This window comes from Rhododendron vialii, chromosome 12a (assembly GCF_030253575.1).
Source record: "Rhododendron vialii isolate Sample 1 chromosome 12a, ASM3025357v1".
In the NCBI taxonomy this organism is placed as follows: Eukaryota; Viridiplantae; Streptophyta; class Magnoliopsida; order Ericales; family Ericaceae; genus Rhododendron; species Rhododendron vialii.
Window position 1 is genome coordinate 27,430,573 of NC_080568.1, and position 19,444 is coordinate 27,450,016.

General features: G+C 38.7%; 2 long non-coding RNA genes across 2 annotated transcripts in view; both read left to right on the plus strand.

Annotated features, from left to right (window-relative positions):
• Positions 1–5,952: 5,952 nt before the first annotated feature.
• The window catches only part of LOC131311377 (uncharacterized), a 72,464-nt gene continuing 58,972 nt past the window's right edge, over positions 5,953–19,444 (plus strand). Inside the window, exon 1 of the long non-coding RNA XR_009195484.1 lies at positions 5,953–6,146. This is a non-coding gene — a long non-coding RNA (uncharacterized LOC131311377). The remainder of the gene's footprint in view (positions 6,147–19,444) is intronic.
• On the plus strand, positions 6,167–11,583 carry LOC131311378 (uncharacterized). The gene is made up of 3 exons (XR_009195485.1): positions 6,167–6,234; positions 7,883–7,947; positions 11,281–11,583. It is a non-coding gene; the product is annotated as an uncharacterized LOC131311378 (long non-coding RNA).

Below are 19,444 nucleotides of genomic sequence, written 5' to 3' on the forward strand. Positions count from 1 at the left end.
ATTTTGATAATTTTAAACACTAAAAACAAAAAAGGGGAGTGTGATTAGTAAAAAGGGAATGCCAAAATCACTCCCCATTAATTTTCACTCCTTTTTTTTTCCTTTATCCACTTGAATTTACTATCTTGCCATTTTTTCACATAGTCAAAGACAATATTGTAAATTCATGTGAATAAAAAAAGGAGAATTGGTGACTAAAATGGAGTGTGAAAATCATTTTCCAATTGTTTCCACTCTTTTTTTCCCATAAGTCGTTTTTGTTTTCGGTGCCCTATAGTCCCACTTTTCCAAAACACGTATCCCATCCTCCCTTCTCCCAAAACACGTACCCATGCATCCCTTTCTCCCAAACTAGCGTTGTGTCCGTTCGATGCATGGGGCCAAAAAAAAGCTCACGATGTGTTTTTTTCATTTCCGTGCGTCAAACGGGTACAACGCTAGTTTTAGATCGTGTATCTATGCCCACTTACATTACTTACTAAGAAAGGTTAACACAATTTGTACCCATTCAATGCACGAGGACAAAAAAAAATGTTAGTGAAAACTTTTTTCCTTGTTAAGTGTTATTCCGTACATCAAACGGGTACAATAATAATAATACATTAATTCTCAATTGTGAAATGGAGAAAAAACCCGCAAACAATATATGCCCAACACTAGGAACAAATTCTCATAATTTAAAATAGCGAAAGAGGACGGGAAAAATAGATATTGCAAGAACTTAAGCTTGAAGAACTAAATCAAATTTACAGGATGAAGAACAAAACAAAATACTCGCAATACTGTGATCAAATTCTCATAAATGGGTAGGTTATTTTGGAGATGGAAATCAACCTTTGGTATGACTTATGAGCAATGGATATGCATGCAGTTTGTGAACAAAACCTCGTAACCAAGCCGTACTTGGTATCCAAAAATTCATGAACAAATTGAGCCGAACTTGCAGTAGAGGGTATATATATGAAGGGAATGACTTCGGTGTACCCGGTCATTTTGGGGGCACCGTAACTTTTGGCATAACAAAACCACTATGAGCATAACTAAAATCTATTATGAGTATAACCAAAACCATTATAAGCATAACAGAACCATAACAAGGCATAACTTGATTGTTATGTCTTGTTTGGATTTGGTTATGCCTTGATTGGTTTTTTGGATATTCCTTGGTTATGCCTTATTTGGGTTCTGTTATGCTTGAAATGGGTTTTAGTTATACTCATAATAGTGAGGTTAGAGCATCTCCAGCCTTCACCCATATTTTTCCTCAAATTTGAGTCAAATTTTGGGTAAAAACCCATTTTGGGTAGACACATCTCCAACCATCAAATCCAAATTTTACACATCTCCCTCTTTCTCTCTCTCTAACTAACCGTTGGAGAAATGGGTCAAGGCAAAAGTTGTCGATTTAGGCAAAAAAATGGATAAAACCCAAAATAGGGAAGGGTTTGGGTCAAAGATTGGAGAGAGATTTTTGTGGTTTTTGCCCCATTTTTAAATTTGAGTCTTAAAATGGGTCAAGGCTAGAGATGCTCTTATGCCAAAAATTACGGTGTCCCCAAAATGACCGGCGACACCATAGCATCATCCCATATATGAATCATGGAAACCATCATTGGGGGAAGAATTAAGGATGATGCTATGGTGTCCCCGGTCATTTTGGGGACACCATAATTTTTGGCATAATTTTACTATTATGAGCATAACTAAAACCCATTACAAGCATAACCGAACCCAAACAAAGTATAACCAAGGAATATCCAAAAAACCAACCAAGGCATAACCAAACCCAACCAAGGCATAACAAATAAGTTATGCTTTGCTATGGTTCTGTTATACTCATAATGGTTTTGGTTATGCTCATAATAGGTTTTGGTTATACTCATAATGGTTTTACTATTATGAGCATAACTAAAACCCATTATAAGCATAACCGAACCCAAACAAAGTATAACCAAGGAATATCCAAAAAATCAACCAAGGCATAACTAAACCCAACCAAGGCATAACAAATAAGTTATGCTTTGCTATGGTTCTGTTATACTCATAATGGTTTTGGTTATGCTCATAATAGGTTTTGGTTATACTCATAATGGTTTTGTTATGCCAAAAGTTACGATGTTCCCAAAATGACCGGAGCACCGAAGTCATTTCCAAGAATTAATATTAGGATTGCTCGGGCGGAGGAAGAATATTAGAATTGCAGTGAAGAAAATGGGGACCCGTTGTACGTGGATTTGGGGGTAATAACATGAACGCGGCGGGGATGGGAAAAGGAAAAAGATAATCAAAGAACATGGGGACATAAATAAACAAACGATGAGATCTAATATAAGGTTTGTATAATAGGCAAATGTTATTAGGTAAAATAAGAACAAAGGATTCTATTTGTCAAAAATCACAATGGGTTCAACAACATCGGAATCTGTATGGAAAGGATCCTATGGGTTCAACAACAAAGGATTCTATGTCGGGGAAGATGCGGAGAGGTCACATTCGCCGGACTTATCGTACTGTGTCAGCTTCTTCATGGGTGAAATGCAATGAAGGATTTGCAGTATCGGTTCAAGGGGTTCTTTAGTCCCTTTTGAGACTCCGTGCCGCTTTTCAATTGATTAGTATCTTGCAATCTATAATTTTTTATGTCATTTTGAAAATATCGTTTAAAATAACTCATTAAGATCTATCAAACAAAATTCATATTGCATATAAATAGTATTACCGATTAAAAGTTATAATTAATTTTTTATCCGGTTAAAATAGGACGAGGAACAAAAGATGGAGACTGAAGGAGTAAATATACACTAGATGAAAGGGTACGAACGAATCGACATTGAAAATATTGAAAATCGTCACGCTTCGACTTCTCCAAGTTCCAAGTGTCGCATAGGGTAGTAGTTATTTCTTGTTCATAACTCATAAGTGTGGGAAACACTTTTGACCCTTTCAGGTTTTTCTAGGTAGATGTAGATTAAAGTTGTAGGTCTCCCCTAACATCAAAACTAGAGTTGCTCCCAATTTGAGTAAAAATTTAAATATTGCCCCAGCTTCTGACCTTGGAAAATACTTAGGGTCCCTCTTCTCCATGAATGGGTTTTTAAAAAACACTACCAGTAGATTTTAGAGATAATGCAAAAGAAATCATTAGGATGAAAAGCTACTAATTCATTATCGCTCACGGGGAGGGCTAGCCGTATTCGATCTATCACTTCCACCCACCCTATGACGCTTGGGTTCTTCTAAAGTTCTGCTAGACTCGTGTTCGTAATACGGAGTACTACATCACATACCCGTAATTTTTATGGTACTAAAGTAAACATTTGTCTGACTTCAGTTAAGTTATTCATACTAAACTAATTTTTTATTTATTTATCAAAAGTTAAGTTGTTTTCGCTAATAATTTGAACTATGCTAAATGTTTGGAGTTTTACTAGAAATTTTCGGTGTATGATACAAGTATGTGGGTCTCTCTAGAAACTTATAGAACCATTGTTCTAGAGTTGTATCTAGAAACATCCATTAGTGTATATAAATAGGGAAGGGATCTCCTTGTAAGATGAATGGAAGATGTAACTGAGAAACCCATCCAAGCCTTGAGTGAGAGTGAGGTGTCCAAGGATCAATGTACGCATAAAAGAGCCCTATTGAACACCGGTTGTGTTGGGGAGAGAATAGCATACGAAGATCAATAGGGCTCTTTTCTTTGTGGATGTTCCTTTTCTTTAAGTTCCCTTCCTTGGTTTGACATCATCCGATCATCTAACTTCTCCCTCCATATATCAATTTCTTCAACTCTTCTATTGAGCTGTGAAATTCCATCAATCATCTCCAACCATATGTTTTGATGATCTAAATCATTTACTTTGTAGAGCTTGTCGAAAGCTTAACCACAAAAAATCATCTTCCTCCACCCAGATTCGTCCCATTTCGTTCTTTCTGGTCTTCCTCCAGTCCGACATTTGGTGGTGATTCAAAAACGAAGGATTTGAAGAATGATGTGGAAGAAGATATGAAGACTAAGGATCTGAGGACCCACGAAGTGCTCTCCAAGCTGAGATCTGGAGTTCTATTCATCAAAACAAGCCTAAGTAAGCATGAATTTGTGTTGTTAGTTGATTCTTTTCTAGCATCTAGTTTTCTGATTTTTGTTTTTTTTTAATCCATGACTTTTTAGCTTGGAATCACATGTTGATTGATTTTGGTTTTCAGTTGATTCTTTTGTATTATAAAGTTTTCTGATTTATTTTTTTGAATCCGTGACTTTGTAGCTTGGAAAGACATGGTGATTGATTCGGGATCAGGAATCGGAACAACATTTTCTTTTGGAGAAGACCAAGGCAGCAACAGCTGCCCATGTTGTCCGATGAGTATTATGTTCGAGATTGATGGAAAGAGGAGGAAGGAATTTCTTACTTTTAGGGTTTGAACAAAATTGCCCGGGGCGGTTTTCTTTGAAGTTCAAGTATCGTCCATTGACACTGTTCATGATGTCGCCATTCTCACATTGCCCGAGGGGATGGTTCGTCTCCACCACTTCATCCCCAAACTCTCAGTTGAATCGCTGCTTTTTGGTCAAAGGCTTTACTTTATTGGCAACCCAGTTTTTCGCTGTGTTTGAAGACTGTGATCTTCTCTACAATGACAACAGTTAAAAGATATAATCCGCAATGATGAAGCAGATGCGTTGCATGATCCCGTTTGGTCAAAGCTAGATGACTGTTTTGTTGCGATGGAAGCGATGGAGGCATCCGGGTAATCGGGTGCCAGTCTCGCTTCGGAAGATGGTGATGTGAGAGCGGTGGTTTCAGAATTCTGTACCTGGTGCGATGTATGCCATGGCGTCCCCAATCAAGTGGGTGATTGAATTGCTAGAGTGGGAATATGCACAATCGAATGAAGGAGATGGCAGGAAAGTGTACAAGCTTGGACGAATAGTCAATGCTACAAGGGCGGAAGATGTAGAGGAAGAGGAAGATGTAGGAAGAGAAGGAATGGGAGGAAGAAGAGAAGTGGGAGATGAAGAGATGAAGAGGATACAATGAACTATATGTGTAATGGCCTTCTTTTATTTTTATCTTGCATCAGTATGACGTGTTAAATTGGTGGAATGTCTTGTTTAGATTGCTTGGCTATCTTCTTTCACGACCTCTAACAATACGCTTTCTAAGTGTTGCTAAGTGTTGCATAAGCCGTAAGGAACATGAAACCTGTGAATAACTAACTGTTCATGTGCTTTTGTTACTTGTGGGCTAGTCGTCGGTTAGTGCCTGTGAATGTGTCCCTTTCCGGCATGGATTTATACTTCACTTAAGTTTTCTGGTGACATAGGTCTTGGGTTATTATCGGCATGGATTTGCACTTCACTTAACTTATTGGCATGAATTGCATGATAGCTTTGATAGCATAACCATTAGGTCCACCTTTACCAAGTAATAAGTCTAATGGGAAATCTCAAGGGGGAGGAGGTGAATTACCTTTGACTTGGACATTAATTTTATCAGCAGTGAAGCCAGTTGGAACTGGATTTGGTATTAAGGGTGTCTTCAAATTATATGCAGCAAAAACTGATATCATGATTCATGATCATGTGACTCGAGTTATCCATGCCATGCTAAAAACAAAATTCCTAGCTAGTGCCATGATTGATTACTATGTATAGCATCTAAGGGGTTTAACTTAACGAATTTATGGTAGCAATGTTGGTTTGCCTGTTTCATAGCCATGTTTTACACAAAGGTTTCTGATGGAAGAGGGAAACTTGATACACAAGAATAGCTTCTTTGACATCAAATTTACAGTGTCCACAAATTCTGCTATTAGATTTTAAGCATAATTTTATTCTTGCGTTGATGTGTTGTTATCATAGAAAACAATTCAACTTTGTGATTATTTAGTTGCTGACTTCTTGTAACCTATCCATACCTATCCATTTAAACCAGGTTTGCTTTAATGGGATTGATGACGAACTACTTCGGCCCACTCGACCAAGAAAACAAACTTAGGATCCCTTTGATAATGAAGGAGGATTTCCAATCTGAATGTTGTTTCTTTATTCCCTTACTTGTGTCTCAACTCAATTAGCGAAGTTCCGATTGAAAAAATTGGAAGGCAAACTTAAATGTACCTACCTAACGGTCGATATCTTTTCAGTTTTACCTTATAAATTGGCTTTTGCAGGTTAACCTTTTTGTTTATGCTTGCTTTGCCTGGGCATAGTTCTGTGCATCATTTTTACGGGTGATATTTGCTTGATGCATTCCTTAATGATTTGTTTAGAAAACTCTGCTAAGATAGTTAGGGTCAGAGCCTTCAACTAGTAGAACACAGGGCAACAAAGTGTCCAATCAAAACAAGTAATCATCTGTTGCATTGCTTATTGAGATATTGAGGCTTTTTTTTATTGGTGAAAGTCATTACTGAAAAATCAGGGTTCCCTAATAATTCCTTAAAAACCCTAGCAGTATGAGTGTGAATCACAAAATAAAACTACCGACAGAAACTATGCCAAACAATCAATCGCACAACACAGAGATATACATGGAAAACCCCAAAATGGGTAAAAACCACGGGAAGGAATCAAATCACTATAATCATTGTACAGTTACAGATATACCTATCCAAACGATGTAAATCCTCACAATGTTCTAAGTACTACCTGTCGAGTCACACGTACACCGCACCCAGTGATCTTGATTGCCGCCACCTTGAATCCACAAGCCTTCCTGAAATACCTTTCGAACTCCACGCAAGAATTTGCTTCTACGAATATAGCTCTCAGTATATTGTTCTGAGATATGAAACCCAAAGCTCTATCAGTGGCTGCCGTTTCTTTTTCTTTTTATAAGGCTATCTACAAAAACCTAAGAAGAAAAGCCCATGTCTATAAATAGACCCCTTTTCTTTCTTTTTTCTTTTTTTAACAATGCTTTTCGATTAGAACAGTTGGTGCCGATTGATAACTGTTGAAAATTTACGGAATTTCGGGTGAATGAAACCGGGATTTTGGAGGGTCTTCCGAGGCAACCGGTCCCGGGTTCGTTGACTCTGGACGCACCACAATCAATAGATGTATTGATGTGTGTAATCGTAACTCCCGTAACCCCTCCACCTTGATGGCAGCATTACTCCTCCCTCTTGATGGCAGAAATCAATTCAGAATTCAATGGGCAGAATTCATTGCAGGAGTTATTCAGCCCTCCTCCACCCTATAAATTGAGGCTCCACGTTTTGGAGGAGCACAAGCAAATTCACAACTTTCCAGCAAATTTTGAAATTCGTTCTTGAGAGAGAGAGGCAGGCGGTAGTTAGTTCGCCAAGGCGGTCGACGGCGGTGTTCCGACAGCTTGCGGTTTAGCCGAGCCAACCCTAGGAGGAAGACGCCGAACATGAACCTACAACACCGACGGTAGGCGGCGAATCTTTCTTAAGGAGACTGTGGTATCACACAGGACTCGGTTTGTTTTCTTGGAAAAATCGTTTCGTATCTCGACTGTTCCATTCTGTTTTGTTATTGTATTATGCTTCGATTATGTAATTGTTAAAGTATCAATGAAATTGTTCTCTGGAATTTTCTGTTATTGCCGAAATTTTCCCAACAATAACCTGGTCGATCCATCTTCGCCAAAATTCATCTTACTATAGCCGACCTCCTTTTATCCAATACGCTCACTCTCGATTACAAATAATAACGATTCCTTCCACTCTAATCCTATACAGACTCACAAGCCTATAAAAAATAATAAAATTACAACTCGATATAAAATATATGTTTTGTCGTATGGAATTGCCAATACAATTAAGACTACAGAATTTGGTCCTAACAATTACATTAGAATGGTTTACATTATGTGACATGGATGTATTTTCCATACGGTGTTATTATCAGGTATTCAGGATGCATGTAGTCGTGGGGACCCCTTTCTTACTTGGAGAAGTGTTAGGAGATGAAAGGTCCCTTTTTTTTTTTTTGATTGTTGTTGCTTGGTGTAGGCATCTAAAATTTCCGGCAAATCATAAGTTGCCACGTGTTGCGGGACCTAATAAATAGGGCGCGATAAATGGCCAATCAAATGCTGCCAAATGTCTTTAGGTCAAAGGTCAAAGTGATGCAAATGGCCAATCAAATGCTGTCAAGTGTCTTTAGGTCAAAGGTCAAAGTGATGCAAATGGGCCAATCAAATGGTGCCACGTGTCAAAGTGATGCAGTTACTATTTTTATTAAGTCCGGCCAATCAAATTAAGCCACTTGGTAAAATAATAATTGTATTTCTCTTTATAATTGTCTTTCTTAAAATAAAAGAAAGAAGGATAATTATCAAGTTATATAGTTATTTCTTTTATGTTAAATAAAGAAATAATTAGGAAGATAAATATGAAGGAGGTAGAGTTGGTCATGACTAAGGGTCATCATTTGGCCCGAAGGCCTGCGGCCCGCCCTAAACCCGCCCGGCCCATCGGGCTTTTACCCGGCCCGAGCCCGTGAAACGGCCGAGCTGGGCCGGCCCATAGTTTGTAATGGGCGGGCTAGGGCCTATAAATTTTTACTCGGTCCGCCCGTAGGCCCGGCCCGTGAGCCCGCCCGTGGTACCAGTCCAAAAGCCCGCCCACGGGCCTGCGCATTAGCCCCAAATCCCACAAAATCCTTTCTTTTTTCCCTTTCCCAAGGAAATTTAAGCCCGCCCGGTGGCCCGCCCGGTTTTTGGCCCGCTAGCCCGTCAATTGGGCTAGCCCGCGGGCCGGGCTTGGGCTTCAATTTATAGTAGGTAGCCCGGCCCGCAAAAAAGGAAAAGCTCGATCGGCCCGGCCCGTGGGCGGGCTTGGGTAGTACATTGGCGGGCTAGGCCGGCCCGGCCCGGCCCGATGATGACCCTTAGTCATGACTCTCCATCCTACATCTCTATAAATAGAGGTGCTCTCTTCTCATATTTTCCATCAACATTCAAGCATCCAACTCCAGAGCTCTGAAGATCAAAGCTTCAAAGCCCTTCAGAATTCCTCAAGTCTCAAGTCCAAATCCAACAAGAGGGTTCTTTCAAATCAAAGCTTAAAAGCTCCGAAGAACGTTCAACCTAGATCATCATCTTCTTCACAAACATTGGAGAAGATTCCGCCGTTCGATCCGAGAATAAGCATCAAGCTCTCGTTTCAACAACAACCGAAGAAAAGAATCAGAGGATTATTTTCTCTTAGAAATTCATCAGAGATTGTAACCCTAGTTTTGATACATCAATAAAATTGACTCTCGTTCATCATTTTTTCCGTCTTTTTCGTAGATTCGAAATTTGTGTTCAACAGATTTTGGCACGCCCGGTGGGACAATCTCTGCCTCTCATCTCTTCTCTTCAACAAAACAACAAACTCTCAATGGCTCCTAGGACTGCCCATTCAAAAGCTCCTCAAGCTCCGATTGCACGCTCCAAGTCTTCAACCTTTGCAAAAACTGGCTCCGGATCTCATGCTAAAGGTGTTGGTGCAACACTTCGAAGCAAGGTGAAGGTTGCCGCTACCAAATCTGGCTCTGGATCTCACATCAAAAGTGCTGGTCCAACAACTCGAAGCAAGGTGAAGGTTGTCGCTACGGATACTGCCCAGGCCTCACTTTTGTTTAAATCAAATCCCACATTTGAGGCTGATATACCAAAGGCACCACCAAGCTCACCAAAATTAAATCCCGAGTCTGAGGCTGATCTACCGAAAGCACCGCCAAGCTCACCAAGATTAAATCCCGAGTCTGAGGCTGATCTACCAAAAGCACCGCCAAGCTCACCAGAAGGAAGGGATGTCGTTTCTACCATAGAAGCAATAAAGGATGTGGCAACTGACATTGAAATTCCTTCTATGCCTCAAAAGTTTGGTTCAGAAATTCAGAAGAATCTGGAAGATGGCTATTTAAGCGGTTGGAGTTCTGACTCTGACTCTTCTAAAAGCACTCCTCAGTCAAAATTTAATGCCCCCACCAAGACTACCAGTTCTTCAGTCATGGATGTTATGACAACAAATGCGGTCAGCCTAGAAGAACAAGTCGCTAGCCTGGCCAAAGTAGTTGAGGGAATGTCCAAAACCCTAGAAGAACGTGATGTTGAAATCGCATACCTCAAGAGCAAAGTAGAAAGTAAAGGGGATTCAAGTCGAGTTGAGTCCTTGCGTAAACAAAAGGAGGTACCTGAAGCGTTCGCGCTTTCTAGTGAAGGTTCGATTCCCATGGACCAACTGAAGGATTTCATTTTAGGCACCATCAAGCAGAAGTACGAGGAGGCACCAAAATCTTCTTCTACTTATGCTAAGCCTTATACTAGAAGGATTGACCTTTTGAAGATGCCTACACTTGGACAGCTGATTGCAGGGCTATTTAACTATTTCAACCTTAGGAGGACAAGGAAGTAATTACTGATTGGTGATGTATGTGTAAGAATGCAGGGCAAACTACCCTGCATTCCGATGTCCCCTCTCTCTCCTGTTGTAGTCTACCCTTGCCAAACTACTGTTCTCAACGTTTCTTTTTCGTATTCTCTGGTGGCCTGATGGTGATTATCAAGTTTTCAGTTTGCTCTTTTCTAGCACTTCTCCCTTGTCTTTCGTTGTCTATTTGTTGGTTATCCCCTCTTTGGCCTTCTCCCGATGAATTGCATTGTCCCAGGTGGCGGAATGAAACTCATTGATTGCTACGATTTGTTGTCCACATCCATAACCACCCATAATTATTATTATTATTATTATTTTCTGCCTAAGTACTAGTTTTATGAAGGTCATGCCATGAAAACAATAGCCCAGGAACAAGTCCTGGCTTTACAACCTGTCCATACAAAAAACATTTGGCCCCTCTGATTACTTAGTTATTTACTTAAACCTTTTCAAAGTCTAAATGATTTTACCATTATGCCTTCAAAATCCTACAAAATTCCTGCGACCGCCAGTGCTGAATCGATAGTCATCTATAGGATGGAAGGGGTTTAGCTTTACCGATTTCTTGTAACAATGTAACTTTGCCTGTTTCATATCAACATGTAAGATGACGATAGGGAAACCTGATACAGCCAGAATAGCTTCTTTGACATTTAGACTGTGTAACAATTTGGTTTTAGACAAGACCCTGGCACATGCCGCAATAGTTGGAGAGATGAGAGAATCTGGTCTATTATTTGGCCCGTGTCCACAAATTCTGCTTTTAGGTGTTGAGCATAATTTTGTCCTTGCGATGATGAGTTAGTGTTATCATAAACAACAATTCAACTTCGTTATTATTTACAGCTGCTTACTTCTTTTTCCTTGTCCATTTAAAACCAGGTTTGCTATAATGGGATTGATGACGAACTTCTTCGGGCCTGCTCGACCAGGAAAACAAACTTAAGATCCCTTTATGATGGAGTCGGATTTTCAATTTGAATGAAGTTTCTTTTCATTTTTACTCCCACGTGTCTCAACTTAATTAGCAAAGTTCGAATGGAAAAAAATTGCGGGGCAAAAATCCAATGTGCCTGTTACGATCGATATCATTTCAGTGTTAGCTCTGTTAGGCTCTGAGAGTGAACCTATAATTGTATAAGATTCAAGAAACTTGTTCTATGAATTGGGGCATTGTCTTGTTCTCCTGCTTCTCGCTTTTGTTGTTTCTTTCTTTCCTTCTGTTTTTGTTTTGTTAATGGAAACATGAAAGCAAACATGGAGCAAGTTGAAGTCATAAGGCCGTGTTTGATTGGTTGGATATAAAATTCTTAGAATCAGTGATCTCGTGGGGTTGATAAGACTTGATTATGAGTACCACATCCCTAAAGGTATACTATGTTGTCTTATGTTTTTTGAGGTTCGTTAGCACCTTGTGTTTATTTTATTTTGGATGTGAATGCGAATTGACTCGATGAGTCGTATCTTTTTCGCGACACGTGTTCGTTATGGATGGATGCTTCTTTTATGAACAAAGGTGTTCATTCTTCCTTGGTGAATATTCGGAAAGTCACCGGTTGTTCTACACACATATGTATTTGCATCCCTCATTTCTCTGACTTTTATGCCTAGCTTTGTTCCCATTTATTGTCCTTGCCAACTTACTAAGGAAATATTATCATCAATGCAAATGCCATATTTTCAGTTTCTCTTTTTACCCTTCAAGATATCTAGGAACATTTGTTGTTGCTAGTAAATAATTTCAAAAAAAAAGGGTAAAAGAGTAAACTCATCAACTTTTTTTTTCCATCACTTCTGACTTGAGACAATCTGTTGGGGACAACAAAAAGTGCCAAAACAGACCAACAAATAGGGACAGGGAGAGTACAAAAGATGATTTGGGTACACTCTCTCAAGCACCTTATGAACATAGATGCAAACACGAACACAAGATTCTAAAAAGATAGGAACACAGCAAAAACATATAAAAAAAAACTTTTACCAAGAAAAATATAGTTATATGTCGAAGCATGATGCATCAATATAAACGAGCATCATATTATAATTTTAACCCAAAATATTTCAAGTAATACATATTTATCCCAAAAAATTATAAAAAAATTTGCATATTTAATCCATGCCGTGTCCCTTCTGTGTCCCTCTAAAAAAATTAATAACATTTAATAGACATGCAACGTTCGTGGCTTGTCTTATGGTACATTTTTTGTCGTGTCCGACCTTTAGGATTGTCGGTGCTTCACAACAAACACCTCAAAACAAAAGTCAAGCATTGTGGAAAATTGGAACTAGCATTGGGGCAAACTGGAACTACAGCAGCATCATTCTAGAGAGGAATTTATGTCCCCCTGAATCTGAAACCTTTATTAGTAAAATAATAAAATATTTGCGATAATAGAGCCGCACACTATTTCGCTGCACAGTACACATGCCTAAGCTTGGTTGGGCTGATTCAACATAGACCTGCAGCAAGATCACACTGTTACTAGGAGGATGGTTGAGCCGCACTGTACTTCAGTTTCCACATTTGTGAGATTCACATCTTGCAACTTGTAATCATCTCTCGGACAGTAACCACATATTTTTTTTATTCTTGCTCGTATCGAACAATCTAGGCCCTATTTGGTTGCTATTTAAGAATGAGTTCCCCTCTCTGCGGCTTCAGAAAACTTGCGTGGTTGATGGGTTTCAAAACTTATGATTAAAAAATTTCTTTTGAAAGAACACATTTCAAGAAAACACCGCAATCCTAATAAAGCTTCCATGGCAGAGGCGGCTCCATTCATTCAGTTCCATGGTCAACTGACCTCCCAAATTTTATTTATTTATTTTTGCTTAGAATGCATGTAAAATTTTAGACTAACCTTATTTTGAACACCCAATCCAAATGTCAATGAACACCCAACCCAAATGTTAACGAACAACGACCTCAAAAATAGCCCACAAATTAATCCACTTGAGCCCACTAAATTTCAATAGCATTACAAAAGAAGTCACAAGATATTGTAAATGCCATGGCACTTGTTGAAATGTCTAAGCAACGTTGCAAGTGATGAGAGATGATGGGTGAGATTTTTTGTTGGCCGAAGTGTCTTCGTTTTGTAGCAAGTATGGCATTCCTTTTCCTAACATGAGTGAAATGTTTGTATCTAGTGATTGGCCACAACGCAAAACCCCACAAATAACGACTTATCGTTATCGTGCTGAGCTATTCTGTACAGTCTTGGATTTGCAATTTCATGAGCTAAGCAATCGCATCACAGAGGCAAATACAGAGTTGCTACTTTGTATGGGTTGCTTGAATCCTATAAATTCATTTTCTACTTTTGAAAAGAAAAAGTTGATTTGTCTTGCGGAACTATACCCGTGTGACTTTTCTAAGGTGAAACTAATGGCATTTCTAGAGCCGCCACTGTTCCATGGGGTGTTTGTGAGTGAATTATAGATTCTTAAATTATAATTAGAATTTGTAAAAGTACTAGTGTAACACACGTGCTTCGCACGTTTCCGCGTGTTCATTGGATTAATTGTTAGTCGGGAAGTGTTATTGGTTTTTTTAGTGATAATAGTAGAGAAATAACAAGAGCTTATTGAAACACAAATCAATCCTAATGTAATCTATTTATATGACTGCACATGAACTATTCCATCATATAAATTCACAGTTGAGTTCAAACTGTTATAGATCATGTGCTTTACATACCAAAAGCCAAGTATTCCATTGTTCATTGTCAACATCCAAGTTGAACCAAATCATCTACATATACATACAAAAAGACATTCTTTTGGATCCTCGCTTCGCTCTTTTGCCACTTGAAGTATTGGAAGAAGGAACCGATATTGGCTAATCCTTAGTAAGTAGCACGACAAAAAGCTTCTACATATTTGAGTGAAGTTTTCAAAAAGGTACGAGGAAGTCCAATAGCTAGTACACCCAAAAGCGACTCGATGTTCTTAGCATATGTGTGTTCACGTCCAGCGTCATCAAAAATCAAGACACTCAGCCTTAGCTGCCAACCAAGAGTGAAGATTAGAGTGTCATAGCACCTCAGATTGTGTGCAGCAACATAAGAATACCAGCCTTGGCTGACGAGAAATCCACTAATGTACTGTATTTCCCAAATCCTTTGCCTGTTCTGTTGATCTACAGTAAACCTGTAGTTCTCGATGAATCTTTCTTTGCCTTAAAAAAACATCATTTCTCAGGGAAGGAAAGTCACAAGAAGGTTGTTGAAGGGGACTATGAGAGTTAACCTAAACGTGAAACACTGGGGCTTGCAAGTTAGAATAAGTGGCTAATCTGTATAGAATGTGTCGCCGAATAAGGAATCATGCAAGTTGAATAGGATTTGAGAAACCAAACTTCTAGAAGAGATGAAATGTAACTGAAAGTCCCTAATAAATCACATTTTAAACAACACCCATGATTGCAAATGAACTAAAACCAATTAAACATATGGAAGAAAAAGCTTACAGATATGCAATGACCTGGGATCTCAGTGTGAACCATGCTAACATCAATAACTAATAACGGGCAATTGACTAAAATCAAGTATAGAAAGCAAACTGGTGTAGTTGGAATGTGTCTTGCACTGCTCCATGTATGAGATAGGCCTGGACTGTAAGTTAGAAAGTGACTGACAGACTGGCTGAGGGGAAGTCAAGTGTCAAGGGACTTGGAAAGAAGTGTATACAGATGTGTGTGCACATGGGTGCTATGTGCCATTCCTTCTGGACAATGGCATCTATCAAAACAAAGCAATTATAATATAAAAAGAACCATGCTCGATAAGATAAATTACACCAGAATCAATGCTAAAATTCCCCATAGAATAGTTGTCGTCAGCTACCGATATCAACAGAACATCCAGAGAACAAGCACACAGGAAACTTGTGAAAAAGAGTCACTGATTTACTTTCTACAATATGACCACCAATGTTTTTTCACCTGTATAGTTTTAGAGGTCAGGCTTCCTTCCCGACAATCCTCGCAAACTTCCATTCAGGCAACCATCAGTGATTGTGTGGACAATTGAGATTTATAACCTCGCATGCAACTAAAAGATACGGAAAAAGAAATGCTTACCATGATCAGTTTAATGAAAATGGGGTAAAACATTAGTAATGAAGTAATGAATAGTATTTTTGCTGTTTCAAAAAAAAAAAATGAGACATATGGCTTCCCCTGATTTTGCTTCAAATGCTATAGGTGAATCAGGCCCTATAAGCCTACCAATAGCTACTGTATCCCCAGTAGATCCAGCGGTCCCTCTGCATAGACCTGCTAACGAAACCCCCAGCACAAAAAGAGAAGATTACAGCCCATGGATGGGGAGATCTAAGATAATTACAAACACAAAAATTAATGATCCAATTCAATGTAATGATTGCATTTATGAAAATAATTGCATTATACTGCAAAGTCTGTACTTCGCACACCACAAGTCTATAGCGTCCACCCCATGAACTACTTTCCACCCAGTTGACAAAATTGAATAAAGATGCAGTTCCTCCATAGCAAGCATGGTTGAGTCAACACCTTGAATATCAGTACTTCCAGACTCCTACTTGTTTCCCATGATAACATAGAGGTAATAAAAATGTCTCTAGCTACCTTGAGTGGCCATTCGTTTTAGTTTGGGAGAACCCTTTAACTGATGAGTGTAATAATATAATTACTCAACAGTTGAGGGCGGCCAGGGCCACCCTACCCCCCTTTTTTTTTTTTTGTCTCTGTAACAAAACATGGAAGATGGGCTTGATTTCTATTGCTTGAGAAGTGCATTAGCAAGTTCTAGAAAGACATATTTAATGTCTATACTACGACTCAGTTTAGCCATCTCGAGAAAGATTAATCTTTTCAATCTTTTTCTTCTTTTTTTTTTGCTCTTGATTGCCTTTTTTGAGGTCAGTTACTAATAGGGGATACACATACATAAAAGCACAAATCAATAAGTAATAGAATTAAGTGGAGGCAAAAGAAAATTCCACATACCATCGGATATGTATCCAGAGAGAGGTTATAGTTGTCCTTGGAGGTTTAGATGTGTTTCTGAGTCTAGGAACTCTAAAATAGTTTCAATTTTCTCCACAATCAGATCATTTCAATTAGCATAAATCTTTGCATGAATAGACACCACCTTCGAAGTAATGAAAACGATATGCATCCCGTACTACAATGGCCCGGTTTAAGATTTTTGAAACGAATTATGACAATCATTACAGATGCGAAGATTCTTAATTACGCGTATGGGTAGTGCATTAGACAAGCTTAGGAGTCCAAAAGCAATAGCCAATTTTTCACTGTGTGTGTATCTAGTTGAAATATTCCTCCTTCCTCCAAGATTCACCCATAACCTAAGCAAGGTGTATAACAGGAACCAGTTTCTTCTTCTATTCGGCTATCGTTTTTTTATCGATATCAAGGTATGGCTACTTCAAAACCCTAGAAATCGATGATCGTGCAACGATTACTACATACATCCACATCAACGTACTCACTATAGAGAGATCAAGTACAGAAGAATAATGACTTCAAGGGAGGGAGGAAAATACCTTTTCAAACCGATGAGAGAGAGAGAAACCCAGTACCAGCGTTGACATCCATATTGCCGGCAACACAACGGAGTTCGTAGAATCGTCTTCTTAGTTTCCACAAAAAAGAAAAGAAAAGAAACCCTTGATTTGGCAGCGAGAGAGAGAGAGAGAGAGAGAGAGAGAGAGAGAGAGAGAGAGAGAGAGAGAGAGAGAGAGAGAGAGAGAGAGAGAGAGCTTTTGAGAGTGAGATAGTTGGTAGATTTAACTTTCTTTTTTGATCGATAGCTTTTATTTTGGTTGATGTTGAAGAGAGGTGAACTTGTGGACTGAATAGATGAAAAAATCAAAATGCCTCACCGCAGATTTGATGCAATTTTGTTGCTAGTTGGGCAACAGATCTTCTCTCCGCAGGATTAGGTAAGCCCATGTTGGCAGCTTCCTGAATTGCTAATAAGAATTCTCTCCTCACTTTTTCTGAGAGAACAAGGCAATTTGGTCCATGGACAGTAATAAAGTCCACAGCCTAAAAACAAAAGATAGCTTTACAAGTAGTGAGTTCACATCCGAAGTCAGATAATCAGAGTGGACCCCAGAAGGAAATTCAACATCTAAGAACGAAAAAAAATGCAAATATTTCTGGTGAGCTAATTCACCAAAGGAGATTCCATTCAATCAAATGTCCAATAATTCCATTAGGAGCTGATAAAAGTGAATCACTAAATGATCCCTTGGCAGGGCATGAAACGAATCCTGCGTCTCAAGTTTTAACATAATGCTTCGGATTCTCTAGTTAAATGCAATGTCTGGCGTGGAATAGCTATGTAGTAGCAGATAATATGAATGTCAATAGCTACGTAGTAGTACATAATATAACCATAGATAATTATACTAAATGCCTTTCTCAGTCATCACTATCTGATAGTATTATATAGCAGACTTGGAATCATAGTTGTCCAACAAAGTTAAAACTGTTAAAACTGTTTCAAGCAATTAAAGAAGCTGACCTACCTAAACTTGAAATTATGACTAAGGCAAATAAAATCACAGCAAGAAGCTCATAGAACCACACATATCATCGACAAAGGGGATCATTCTCAACAAATCTTATTAGACCATCCAAAATAAAAATGACAAAAAACAAAACTATTTCCTTTTCTACCATCACAATGACAACTAAAATTTTAGACCCAAAAAAGTTGCATACAACAGAGCACAAGTATGACACGTGTTGGGGTGATCCCTTTGACACTACATTGCGAAGGAAGAAAATAAGTGAAAATTTACACCAAATTGACCTTCAATTCCGAAAGGATTCCGAAACATCCAATGAGAGGGCTTCAACGAGAGACTCAGAGGAAGAGAGAACTAAGAATCTGGAAAAAAAAAAAGAATGAAGATTGAAGTTCAAGCTCTAAATAATTAAGTAATGCTCATGTTCTGTTGGGTCACATCCTATTCCCTCAATGTCACAAACCTTCGACCCTTGGAATGTAGTCATACATTTGCTTAGAAGGAACCACACACAAGTTGCATTTTTGCTTTTCCTATCTTAAAAGAGAAAGGGAAGAAAAGCAATTCAATTGACAAAGGCATACCTTTAGGGGGAATGCTGCTACATCTCCAATAGCAAAAATTGCGAGAACACCAGTTTGGAACTGACTATCAACCTAAAAATTGAGCTTTTGATTAAAAAATTCTCTGGATGATGATATATAGCATGTCTCACATCCCAAACTTGTGTACAAGACTCCACATACACCTTGAGAATAGATTATCAAAATGTTGTTTACATGCTGTTTTCAGCACTGGACCTCAGGTCTGGACGTCCTCCAGGACATCTTGTTTTTCCTCTTATACAACCTTTCGTATTTCGGGCATAACTTTCTCATCTGAAGTTCGTTTCACTCGATTCAAAGTGCGTTGAATAGGTAATTCGATTCTCTACAACTTTGTTTAAATACTTTCTACAAACCTGAAGTTTTCTAGGCTAAAAAGGGCTTGAAATAACAATCTATAGTGAAACCAAGCTGTAAAGCAGTTGTGGGAAGGAACTATCATATGGAAAAAACCACGGCATATTGAATAGTAAAGATGGGAAAAAATTAAAAAGGCCTCCAGTGAATACTTCCGAAGTTCCTGCATGAACTTCAACATATCTGGAGTAACTACCTGACACGTGGCCAAGCAAATGTGAATAAGAGAGATTCAACAGACAGTCTCTATAGTGATTCATTGCAGACTAAGCTAATCAAATAACCATGGCAAGTTCAATTGGTCACACACAAGCGTGGTCTTGCTAAATTGGCCACTTGACCATGTTACAAGGAACAAAAATGCAGAGCTACGAGAACTTTTCTACAACTAATTGTCATAAACATCCAAATTGAAGTTGGTCAGGATACCAAAAGTAAGCCACATTCATGTTTAAAAAAATAGCTTTTTGACCTAAACAAAGTTAAACGTGGGAAAAATAACAAGAATAGGGGGAGAAAATGGCACCTTCCGTGGAGCT